At 47.8% G+C, this 11,644-nt stretch overlaps 1 pseudogene; it reads right to left on the reverse strand.

Annotated features, from left to right (window-relative positions):
- Positions 1-895: 895 nt before the first annotated feature.
- Positions 896-3,975, reverse strand: LOC118976387 (HLA class II histocompatibility antigen, DO alpha chain-like; annotated as a pseudogene).
- Between the last annotated feature and the right edge of the window lie 7,669 nt (positions 3,976-11,644).

Below are 11,644 nucleotides of genomic sequence, written 5' to 3' on the forward strand. Positions count from 1 at the left end.
CCACGCACATGACTCTAGGGAATGTGGAAAAAGATGACCCTGGTACATCATGGCTAGACTCTGATGGACTCTTCATTACAGAGCAAATCTGGTTAAGAATGGAACTCGAGCCCTGGCTGGCGTAGTTCAGTGGAATGAGCACGAGCCTGCAAACCAGAGGATTGCAGTTCGATTCCCAGTCAGGGCACATGCCTGGGTTGCAGGCTGGTTCCCTGCAGGCAAACTCCCAGCAGGGGGCGCACAAAAGGCAACCATACATTGATGTTTCTCTCCCTTTCTCCTTCCCCTCTAAAGATAAATAAATAAATAAATAATCTAAAAAAAATTTAAAAAGACTTATTTTTAAAGATAAATAAATAAATAAAATTTAAAAAAAAAGAATGGAACTCGCATGAACCTCCCTCACGCTGTGCCCAACAGAACTGGTGCTGGTTGCAGGTAGTTGCAAGGAACAGACCACTCTGCATCCTATTCAGGGAAAACCTCAAATCTGAAGGCAAACTCCGTCAAGTCCCTGGGAGCAGCCCATTAGCAGTAACACACAATGGGCTCTGAATCGATGAGTCTAATGAATCCGGGCCAGCCTGACGTTAACTGCCAATCAAATGACCAGGTGGTCATGCTCAGTGACCATCACCCAGGATGCCCTGTCCCAAGTCCCAGCATCCCTCACACCCGGGGGAACTAACTGGCCATGGACCGGTAAGAGGATCCAATGTGAACATCACTAACAGATTTCTTGCTGCTAGTCAGAGCTCTGGGTAGAGCAACCAAGTGTGTGTGTGTGTGTGTTCTTTTTATGTGCATGTGTGTATGTCTGTGTGACTGTGTGTGCATGTGTCTGTGTGTGTGTGCTGATGTGTGTGTGTGTGTGTGTTTGAGGAGAGCAAGGTTGCTAGTTGGAGCCCCACAAGTCCTGCCGTGAGTACTGGGGACAGAAAAGAGGAGACCTAGGGGACAGAGGTCAATCCCCTTCCAGGTCAGCATAGGGGGACGTACTAGGACCGTGGCACAGAGCTCACAAGGGCTACCAGAAACATCGAGGAATCGCAGGAGTCTCCCACCATCCATTTCTCTCAGAGGGTCATTACCTACAGGAGAAAAGCCCACATGACCAAGGCTGGTCAGGCTCACACTTGTGGGATCCTACCTCTGACTTCCACCACCCAAACCCCCCGCCCCCCCGCTTCTCCTCTGCTCTTCTGTTCCCTGTCCTCTCCTTGTCCCTGTCACCCTTCCCTGACTCCTTTCCTCCCCACAATGTTTCTGACTCCCCACCCTCATTCCATTCAAATTCTTTCATTCCTCCCCAAACCCTGGGCACTACAGCTGGGGGCATTGGGCAAGCAGGTGCCTGTGACAATGAGGACGGTCCCCGTGAGGACACCCACCAGGCTGATGGCCAGACCCAGGGCTCAGACCAGGGTCTCTGTGGTGTCTGGCACTGGGCTGGACACCTGGGGCTCTGGGAGAGAAAGGAAGGTCAGGGTGCAGGGAGGGATTCTGGGGTAGAGGAGAGCGGAACTGAGAGGAGTGGGCTGGAAGGCTCCACACCCCAGTGAAGGAGGAACGGCCATCCTGGCCCCAGTGCCCCCGACAGCTGCAGACAGCGTCTGCCGAGGGCACGAAGGTCAGGTATTAGAAGTTGGGGAGCAAGTGCTCGGGCTGGGAATAGAAGCTGCTCTGGGCCACCCTGTCGGTGAGTGTTTGACTACTGCACAGCCAGGTGGCGTTGATCACAGGGGGAAGATGTTGTCCAGGATGCAGATGAGGACGTTGGGCTGGCCCAGTTGGACACGAGACTTGGGGAGCACAGTCACCCTTGGACGCATGAGGAGAAAAGAGGCCCTGAATCCCAAAGGATCATCCCTGCAGCTGGGCCTTATGAGGACTGGGACCGAGGGACATTTCCTCCTATGCAGCCATCTGTGGGCAGGCAGCCCCTGGGACTGGAGCGGGTGGGGGCAGAGGGAGGAGAAACTGAGGGGGCAGTGGGGGCTCCAGAGGCTCCTGCACCTGACAGGCCCCTGAAGGGGAGTCCTGGTGGGAGGGCTCCTTCCTCCAGAAGGAGGGGCTGCTGAGGGGCTGGGAGAGATCTAGGGCCTCCTGGGAAAGGAAGGGGCTCAGCACCACAGGCGCAGACTCTGGGAGCCCAGTGTCAGTGCAGATGGGGGCCTGTGAGGTGGGAGGAGGCGGCTCTGGGCTTCCCTTGGCTGCAGGAGGAGGGGGAGTCAGAGGAAGGGCCAGGTACCGCTGGTGGCTCTGGTGTGGATGGAGCATTCCAGCAAGATGTCCAGATGAGCTGTCATTGTCACAATGCTGGCCAGTCCCTCCTCTTCAGCTCCACAGAGACCAGCTGCTCCCCTTAAACTCATGGGTGAGCTGTCCCAAGGCCCCGTAGGACTGGTGGAAGGATGGCCCATAGGTGTGCATGTGGTCAGCTGAGTTCAGTCAGGGAGAGAGAAGAAATGTGTGCGTCTTATCCATGACACCTGCTATGTTCAGTCTCTGAGCCTGAGCCCCACCTGAGTTCTCAGGGGACAAGCCCTGTTCTGACCTGAGCTGGTCCTTGGAGACTGGAAGGGCTGCTGGGGTGGAAGGGAGAGGACCGAGGGGAACCGGCACGTGCCTGACACTCTGGCCACACAGAGACTCGGGTGTGGCCCGGCCCACCAGGCTGGGAAGAGCAGAGGCTGCCTAGCATCGTGCCCAGGGTCCCCGAGGTGAGATCCTGGTCGTGACCCGCTGCTCCAACTGCGCTATCAGGTCCCGTGTGTGAGATGAGGGTGCGTGGGCGTGCGGTGAGGAGGTGAGTGAGGGCAGGAGCACTGGTGGGCTTCGGGCACAGAGATGCCGCATGGATGGGAGTGAGGGGAAAAGGCGGTGGTGGCAGGGGTAAGATTTGTGACACGGGAACCAGAGGCGAGGACAAGGCAGCCCAAGGGATGGCTGAGAGCACTGGGAAAGAGGTCAGAAATTCAAGGTTCCTGTCTGCCTCTCCGTCTCAGAGCGTCATGATTGGACCTGTCTCTTCCCATAACTGAAATCAGTTTTCTGAAAATTATCGGTTAAGTTTTAATTAGTAAGGTTCCTTTTTTCTCTTATTTTTTCTGTTTATGTTGCAACTTCTGCTTAATTTTATTTTATTTTTTAAAATTCAATATTATTTTTGTACTACTTCCAAGTGTACAGCATAGCATTTTGACAATCATACACTTTTCAAAGTATCCCCTCTGGTATTTCAAGCGCCCAGCTGGCACTGTAGAGTTATAATGAAATGTTGACTATATTCCCTCTGCTGTACGTTACACCCCCAAGACTGTTTTGTAACTACTGAGCGTACTTCTTAATCCCTTCACTTTTTCACCCAGCCCCCGACTCTCCTCCTCTCTGGCAACCATCAGCTTCTTCCCTGTATCTGCTAAGATCCCTATAGCATTCTGGGAAGTTGTTTGTTCAGGAGTCATTGAGGGATGGCTGTGTGCCCAGCACGATGCCAAAGAAACACAGACCAACCAGCTATAGATCCCACATACACGGGGCTCACTTCTGGAGCAGAACAAAGACAGATAAACAGGTGACCAGGGATGAGAGCTGCAGTAGAACCGGACTTGAAGTCAGGAAGGGGTGGAGAAATCAGAGTGCTGGGAGGCAGAAGGATGGAGGTTTGGGAGGAGTAGGGGAGGCACCTGAACCTGAAAAAGTCTGAGCCAGACCCTGGCTGGCCAGACTGAGCTGCACCTGTCCTTTAGGTTCAGAAGGGACATGAGAGGTGAGAGGGAGTGGGGGTCTCCTGGGAAGGGGAGTTGCCCTTGAACCTCAGAGGGAGAGGAACAATTCATGCTCTTTTCTGTCTCTCACATGATATGACACCCCAAATGTCCTCACCCAGTGGCCATCAGCTCTCACCATTGATGACCCCAGCTTCGTGGGGGCCCGGGAGGGTCATCAAGGTGTGGAGTCCCAGTGGTCTCACTGAGGACCACTGCCCTCTGGTGCTTTAACTAAACAAGTCTCTGTTGGTGTGGGGGTAGAGGAACAAGGCAGAGGTAAAGAAGAGGAAACCAGACTCTAGAATGGGGGAGCACCCTGCTGTATTCAGCCAATCAGAGACATCCTCTGTGTTCATGTGGCTGTTGCTGGGCAAAAAAGGGAAGAAGAGCCTGGGTGAGGAGACCAAAGAATTCACTGGGTCCTTGTGCACCAGGGAGGCTTGGTCCATGAGAGCGTCAAAAGGAAATTTCTGTTTGGGGGCCAAGGAGGGACTTCTGTCAACTGTTACCACGTCCTCCAAGAGGGACACAGGGAGAACAGGCTGTCAGAGCAGCACGCAGTTGAGCTCGGACAGACCCTCCCTCAGAGCTGGTCCGAGGAGCAGACAGTCATGCTCTCCCTGGGAGTTTCTGCACATGAGTTTGGGGATAAAATGTAAGTTTTACTTAGAAATTTGAAAATGGAATCCGTGGTTATTCGGTAGAGTAAAAATACTTTAAACCTGTTAATCACTTTAGAAAGTACTTTTATTTCACTGTGTGAGACAAACAATGTGCTAACTGTTGGAGATGCTCAGTCTCAGGAAGGCTGTGAGGAGCGTCAGTGGACTGTTCAGAGGCAGAGGGTGCTGTGTGACCTCCATTTGTCCCCACGGGTTCCTGGGCACCCTTCTGCATGTTGCCTGGGGCCGACCTGAATCCCACACTCGCCTTGGCTTCTGGCTGGGCTCGGCCCATGGGAGGCATTGGCAGAATTTCATTCAATATAAAAAATATCTATATCAAGCTCACTGTCCTTCCAGGTAATGAAAAATCAAACTGAATGTCTGCAGACCATTTGTCAGAGACCATGAAATAATGTTTTTCAACGTGGAAGGGATCTAAGGAAGCATCAGAGTCTGTGGGTCCAAACCCAGCTGCAGGAGAGAATCACCTGGGGAGCTTGCTGAGAACATGGACTCCTGGGCTCCATCCTGCCCTGAGTTTAAGTAGCCTTTCCAAGGGCAGGGACAGGGCATCTGTGCGCTTAGTATGCTCCCCAGGTGATTCTTGGGCTGACTTCTGGCAAAAAAACCAAAACCAAAACCAAAAACCCTTTGATGTACTTCCCTTGATGGATAAAGGGACCCTCCACTGAGTGGGGCAGATCACGGCTTCTGACTGCAATCAACCAACTCAAAACTGGCAACAGACATGGGTGGCACAGTTTATGGGAACTGTCACCTTAGTTCTTTCTGTGTGCTTCCCCCAGCCCAGCACATTGTGGGCGCTCAGTAGCTGTTTGCCTGTGAACCAGTGGTCTCCCCCTGCTTGGGTCCCTCCCCACCTTTCTCCTGTTGGGGGTGGGTGGGGTGGGGGTGGAGCTGGAACCGTAGGTCGATCAGACACCAGATCCGTGATGAGGGAGAGCTTGTGATAAGGATGTTGTTGCTTTGTTTAGTACCAAACGGGGATTGAGTGCTTTTAATTTCAAAATATATTGGGGATTTTTAAATGTATGAGGTTTTTGTTATTAACTTCTAGCCTAATGGCACTACAATTGAGAATCTTGTCAGTATGAGGCATGTTGGGACTTCACTGAGACTTGCTCTGTGGTTGGAATGTGGTCAGTGTTGGTAATGCCTCCCATGTGCTCTGTCAGGTGATGAGTTTTATCATGTTTCTTGGTTCAGGTGTGTTCATTTTTTTCATTCTTGTATCTTTCCTTTTTGCGGGGTGGACCTATAAATAAGTAAGACTAGTATATTTACTTTTTTTAAAAGACTTTTATTTATTTAATTTTAGAGAGGGAAGGGAGAGATGAAGAGAGGGAGAGAAATAGTCTGTGGTTGCCTCTGGCGTGCCCCTACTGGGGACCTGGCCCACAACTTGGTGTGTGCCCTAGACTGGGAATCGAACTGGTGACCCTTTGGTTTGCAGGATGGCACTCAATCCACTGAGCCACACCAGCCAGGGCTACAACTGGTATATTTAACATCGAGCTACGACTGTATGATTTTTCTATTTGTTTCTATTTTTTAAATCAATTTTTGCCCTCTATCTGTTCAGGTTATTAGGAGCTTAGTTTTGGGAATTATAGTTTCAATGAATCGAGGCTTTTCCCAGTTTGTACTGACAGTCTTGTTCTGTCTGATGTTAACACGGCAGCACAGCTTTCTGTTTGTCGGTGTTTGTTTGACATGTGCAGGTCTATGCACGATGCTTCAGGTGGAGCTCTTCTAACTGTCATAAAGGCGGATTTTGCTTTGGCTTCAGTCTGACAATCCTCGTCTTCTCATTGGTGGTTCAGTCCTCGTATTAGTCAAAGGGAGCAAAGTTGCTTCTGCAACAAGTACAAGCAACCTCAGTGGCTGACAAAAGACAGGGTGACCTTTCACCCACGTGCAGTCTGAGGCAGGTTGCAGCCTCTCAGTAGCTCTTCTCCAGAAAGTGACTCATGAACCCAGGGAGCTGCATGTTGCATCTCCACTACCAAGAACTTTGCTTCCAGATGTGCAGACCAGAGGGAGAGCCTGGGAAAGACACGACTGTTCTCATGGCTTTGGACAGAGACCCTGTACCGTCTCTGCTCCCAACCCATCGGTAAGGACCAAACAGTGGCCGGCTCACGTGTGATGGGGGTTGAGAAAAGTCAGTCTAGTCATGTGTTCAGGAAGAAGGAATGAATGGCTTCGTGACCACAGACATAGTCTTTGCTCATCCCCACTATACTTACCGTGATTACTGGTGTATTTGGACTCATTTCTAATACCTGATTTAAACATGTTTTAAATGTAGCTATTTGTATGACAAATCTTCTTAAGCTTTGCCTGCTTGAGAAAATGTTTGTTGTACCATTACTTTTAAAGAAAGTTTAGCTGTGCATTAAGTTCTAAGTTTGAAGTTTTTTCTCTATGTCTTAAATGATGTCAGCCGAATGTCATTTTGCATCCAGTGTTACAGTTAGGAAATCTGATGTCCATCTGTCCTTTGGGAATCTTTCAAATTTTCCCATTGTCTTTGATATTTTGTTTTCTTGTAGCTAAAATGGGTTTTTCCTTCTCTTGCTGCAAGATGTTGTGGGTCTTCTCTACCGTTTGATGCTGGAAGTTCATTTCTTTCATCCTCTCTATTTTTATTTGTTTCNGCCCATGGGAGGCATTGGCAGAATTTCATTCAATATTAAAAGTATCTATATCAAGCTCACTGTCCTTCCAGGTAAAGAAAAATCGAACCGAATGTCTGCAGACCATTTGTCAGAGACCATGAAATAATGATTTTCAACGTGCAAGGGATCTAAGGAAGCATCAGAGTCTGTGGGTCCAAACCTGGCTGCAGGAGAGAATCACCTGGGGAGCTTGCTGAGAAAACAGACTCCTGGGCTCCATCCTGCCCTGAGTTAAAGTAGCCTTTCCAAGGGCAGGGACAGGGCATCTGCGCGCTTAATGTGATACTTAGGTGATTCTCAGGCTGACTTCTGGCAAAAAAACAAAACCAAAACCAAAAACCTTCTGATGTACTTCCCTTGATGGATAAAGGGACCCTCCACTGAGTGGGGCAGATCACGGCTTCTGACTGCAAATCAACCAACTCACAACTGGCAACAGACATGGGTGGCACAGTTTATGGGAACTGTCACCTTAGTTATTTCTGTGTGCTTCCCCCAGCCCAGCACATCGTGGGCGCTCAGTAGCTATTTGCCCATGAACCAGTGGTCGCCCCCTGCTTGGGTCCCTCCCCACCTTTCTCCTGTTGGGGGTGGGGGTGGGGGTGGAGCTGGAACCGTAGGTCGATCAGACACCAGATCCGTGATGAGGCAGAGCTTGTGATAAGGATGTTGTTGCTTTGTTTAGTACCAAACGGGGATTGAGTGCTTTTAATTTCAAAATACATTGGGGATTTTTAAATGTATGAGGTTTTTGTTATTAACTTCTAGCCTAATGGCACTATAATCCAGAATCTTGTCAGTATGAGGCATGTTGGGACTTGACTGAGACTTGCTCTGTGGTTGGAATGTGGTCAGTGTTGGCAATGCTTCCCATGTGCTCTGTCAGGTGATGAGTTTTATCATGTTTCTTGGTTCAGGTGTGTTCATTTTTTTCACTCTTATATCTTTCCTTCTTTGGGGGGTGGACCTATAAATAAGTAAGACTAGTATATTTACTTTTTTTTTAAAGACTTTTATTTATTTAATTTTAGAGAGGGGAAGGGAGAGATGAAGAGAGGGAGAGAAATAGTCTGTGGTTGCCTCTGGCGTGACCCTACTGGGGACCTGGCCCACAACTTGGTGTGTGCCCAAGACTGGGAATCGAGCTGGTGACCCTTTGGTTTGCAGGATGGCACTCAAGCCACTGAGCCACACCAGCCAGGGCTACAACTGGTATATTTAACATCTAGCTATGACTGTATGATTTTTCTATTTGTTTCTATTTTTTAAATCAATTTTTGCCCTCTATCTGTTCAGGTTATTAGGAGCTTAGTTTTGGGAATTATGTTTTCAATGAATCGAGGCTTTTCCCAGTTTGTACTGACAGTCTTGTTCTGTCTGATGTTAACACGGCAGCACAGCTTTCTGTTTGTTAGTGTTTGTTTGGCATGTGCAGGTCTATGCACGATGCTTCAGGTGTAGCTCTTGTAACTACCATTTTGCTTTGGCTTCAGTCTGACAATCCCCGTCTTCTCATTGGTGGTTCAGTCCTCGTATTAGTCAAAGGGAGCAAAGTTGCTTCTCCAACAAGTACAGCAACCTCAGTGGCTGACAAAAGACAGGGTGACCTTTCACCCACGTGCAGTCTGAGGCAGGTTGCAGCCTCTCAGTAGCTCTTCTCCAGAAAGTGACTCATGAACCCAGGGAGCTACATGTTGCATCTCCACTACCAAGAAGAACTTTGCTTCCAGATATGCAGACCGGAGGGAGAGCCTGGGGAAGGCACGCCCATTCTCATGGCTTTGGACAGAGACCCCGTGCTGTCTCTGCTCCCAACCCATCGGCAAGGACCAAACAGTGGCCCGCTCATGTGTGATGGGGGTTGAGAAAAGGCAGTTTAGTTGTGTGTTCAGGAAAAAGGAATGGCTTCGTGATCACAGACATAGTCTTTGCTCATCTCCACTATACTTACCGTGATTACTGGTGTATTTGGACTCATTTCTAATACCTGATTTAAACATGTTTTAAATGTAGGTATTTGTATGGCAAATCTTCTTAAGCTTTGCCTGCTTGAGAAAATGTTTGTTGTACCATTACTTTTAAAGAAAATTTAGCTGTGCATTAAGTTCTAAGTTTGAAGTTTTTTCTCTATGTCTTAAATGATGTCCGCTGAATGTCATTTTGTATCCAGTGTTACAGTTAGGAAATCTTATGTCCATCTGTCCTTTGGGAATCTTTCAAATTTTCCCATTGTCTTTGATATTTTGTTTTCTTGTAGATAAAATGGGTTTTTCCTTCTCTTGCTGTAGGATGTTGTGGGTCTTCTCTACCATTTGATGCTGGAACTTCATTTCTTTCATCCTCTCTATTTTCATTTTTTTCTGTCTTTGAAATTCATATTATCATTGTTAGAGCACTTATCTCCTCCCTCTCTTTTGAATTTTCTATTCTATATTCAATTTCTTTTTATCATTTTATTCAATTACAGGTGACATACAATATCATATCAGTTTCAGGTGTACCCCACGGTGACTAGGCATTTACATACTTTAAGAAGCAACCAACTCCAATGAGGCTGATACCCACCCGCCATCACACACAGTTATTACAATGTTACTGACTGTTTCCTACGCTGGACTTCACATCCTGTGACTCTTCTGCAACCGCCAATTCCTACTTCTCCATCCCTTCACCCTTTTCACCCGTTCCCCCAGCCTCCCTCCCATCTGGCAACCACCATTCTGTTCTCTGTGTCTGAGTGTTTTCTGTCTTGTTGGCTTGTTTCTTTTGTTTTTTAGATTCGACCTATAAGTGAAAGCATATGGTGTTTCTCTTTCTCTGTTAGACTTTGTATTCCATTTCTTTATCCTTCTTTTATCCTGGGGAGTCCTTCAGTGCAGTCCTCTGACTTACTCATTGTTTTTCAGGTGTATCTCTCACACTATTTATTGCCATTAACGGTGTTTTATTTGGACTATTATATATTTTACACCTAGAACTTCTCTATAGATTTCCATGTATTCCCTATATTTTTATATTATAATAGCTTCTTTCATTTTTTAATGCATTTTCATGCCCTTTTTACATGGCTAGTCTATATATTCTAATACTTCCTTTTTTAAGGGCAGATATGGCCTGTTTGTTGGTTTTTCTTTTGAGGTGATGACACACTTTAAAGACAGGGCGGTGTTGTTTTGTCTGGTGTGTGCGCACCTGTGTCGGTGCCCTGCGTGTACAGAGAGGGATGGGAAGGAGTGCTGGTGAGGTGCTGGGAGAGTGAATGACATGGCAGTCAGTTGTGACTGTTGTCCCCGTATCCTCCGGACTCCAGCAGGGACTTCAGCCTTGATTTTCTCCCCAAACCTCAACAGCTGTATGACCATCAGGGTCTGGCGCTGTCTCCTGCACCATGGGACAGGCAATGACTGTCCAAGGCCAATACTGGGGAAAGGGAAGAGCAGACACATGTTTTTTTACTGTTGTTCAGTTACAGTTGTCCCATCATTTCCCCCACTGCTCCCCTCTGCCCCATGAAGAGCAGACTTTTCTGACGGGTCTCTCGCAGAACAGTGAGCAGCCAGCTTGCTTGTTCAAAGCACCTTTCGTTCTCACGAGGTATCCTCCCTACTTTCCCTCTGTGGTTTCCCAGGGTTCATTTGTATGTGTGGGAAATGGCAACACATGCTAATTTATCCTGGCAGGAAGCAGTGTCTCGATTAGTTTTTTGTAATATTTATGTAGGAACAACATTTTCTCTAAGATGAAAAGATCAGTGGGTCATAGTTTAGTGAATCTTTCTCATACAGCATTCCCACTTNAGATGAAAAGATCAGTGGGTCATAGTTTAGTGAATCTTTCTCATACAGCATTCCCACTTCCCAAATGCTAGTACAGTGTTAAATAAATGCTTGTCAAATAAACAAAAATAAAAGTTAAATAAAGTAAGAGACTTCCAGCCAAGATGGAGGTATAGGTAGACACACTGTGTTTTCTCACCCACCAAAAGGACAACAAGGAATTTAAAAACAAACAACAACCAGAACTGACAGAAAATAAAACTGTATGGAAGTCTGACAACTGAGCACTTAAAGAAGAAACATTCATCCAGCCTGGTAAGAGGGTTGGAGACCGGCAGCTGGGTAGAGAGGACTTGAGGCCAGATGGCAGCTGGCAGACCAAGGAGTCTCACATTTGTGTGCAGATAAACCAGGAGGAACAATTGGGGAGTTAGACAGACCATGCAACCCAGGGTACCAGTGGAGAAATAAAGCCTCAAAGCCTTTGGTTGACAATACCTGTGGGAGTTGAGACGCCAGCAGGAGAAACTCCCAGCATCACAGGAAAGTTTGTTGGAGAGAACCACAGGATCCTAGAAGATATAAAAGCCCACCCAGGAATCAGCACCAAAAAGACCCAGTTTGCTTGTGGGTAGCAGGGGAAGTGACTGAAAACTGGCAGGGAACACAGCAAGCAACATTCTTCCCCCTTAGAACTCTCTCCCACATACAGTACCACAATGCAGCGG

This window comes from Sturnira hondurensis, unplaced genomic scaffold, assembly GCF_014824575.4.
Source record: "Sturnira hondurensis isolate 20B ecotype Veracruz unplaced genomic scaffold, ASM1482457v3 Scaffold0020899, whole genome shotgun sequence".
Taxonomy (NCBI): domain Eukaryota; kingdom Metazoa; phylum Chordata; class Mammalia; order Chiroptera; family Phyllostomidae; genus Sturnira; species Sturnira hondurensis.